We start from the raw sequence: 1,083 nt of genomic DNA, 5'->3' as shown, positions 1-1,083 counted from the left end.
GCGGCAACGGCAGCCCGCGCAACCGGACGTACGACGGACACGGGGGCGGGGGCAGCGTCGAGGGAGGCAGCGTCGGCGGAGCCGGCGCCTCCACGGCCATCTGGTTCCTAGACACTTCCTAGACGCTTCTCAGACACTTCCCAGACACTTCCCGGCGCCTCCACGGCCATCTGGTGCCGTCGCGCAGTGACGGCCGGCTCGGATGCCACGGCGGGAGCAGCAGGAGGGAGCAACGACGAGGCTGGCCCTGCGCTGCCGCCGCCCCGCCGCCCCGCCCCGACCGCCTGCCGCCTCAGCTCAACGAGTCAATGATGAAACGGCTACTTGACTCACCGCCGCCCCGCCGGCGACCGCCTGCCGCATCAGCTCGCCGGCGCCGCCGCCCAGCCGCTGCCGGCGGGGTGCGTGCTCCTCGCTGTCGATCTGCGAGAAGAAGCCGCGCATCTCCCTCGCCTAATTGACAGTTGATGGAATAGTTAATTAGCAGTTAATTAATAGAAGAAGCCGCGCATCTCCCTCGCCTAATTAACAGTTGATGGAAGAGTTAATTAGCAGTTAATGAAGAGAAGAAGCCGCGCCTCTCCCTCACCGGTCTGCTCCTCCAGATGTCGTCGTTGGTGAGGCGCGCCACCTCGACCTTGGTCTGCATGCCAGTCTCTCGAGCTTTGTCCAGATCCTTGGCGTACGCCTCGATGGAGGAGGAGACGCCGTCGGCGCCCGCCGACCAGTTGCCGCCAACGCGTCGGTCGGGCTGCGAGCCGTCTCCAAGGATGCAGAGCGTCGAGCCGTTGCCTGCAGAGGAAAGGGCGGGGTGAAAGGGGCGGAGTGAAAAGGGGGGGGGGGGGGGTAAAAGGGGAGGGGGGGGGGGGGGGGAAAAAAAAAAACGCTCCCAAATCTTTCCCAAAAAGGCCTCCAAATTTGGAAAAAAACCGGTTTTGGGGCCTCTTCCAAAAAAAAAAAAACCCCCTTTGAAAAAAAAGTTCCAAAAAGGTTCAAAAAAAGGTTTTTTGCCCCCCCCCACAAAAAAAAAACGGGGGCCCTGGGGGGGGGGGCGCCGTTTTTCAAAACGGCAAAAAAAATTCC

The sequence above is a fragment of the Emiliania huxleyi genome (assembly GCF_000372725.1).
Source record: "Emiliania huxleyi CCMP1516 unplaced genomic scaffold EMIHUscaffold_94, whole genome shotgun sequence".
Lineage (NCBI taxonomy): Eukaryota > Haptophyta > Isochrysidales > Noelaerhabdaceae > Emiliania > Emiliania huxleyi.
The sequence above is the reverse complement of the archived record's forward strand: the minus strand, read 5'-3'. Positions refer to the sequence as shown.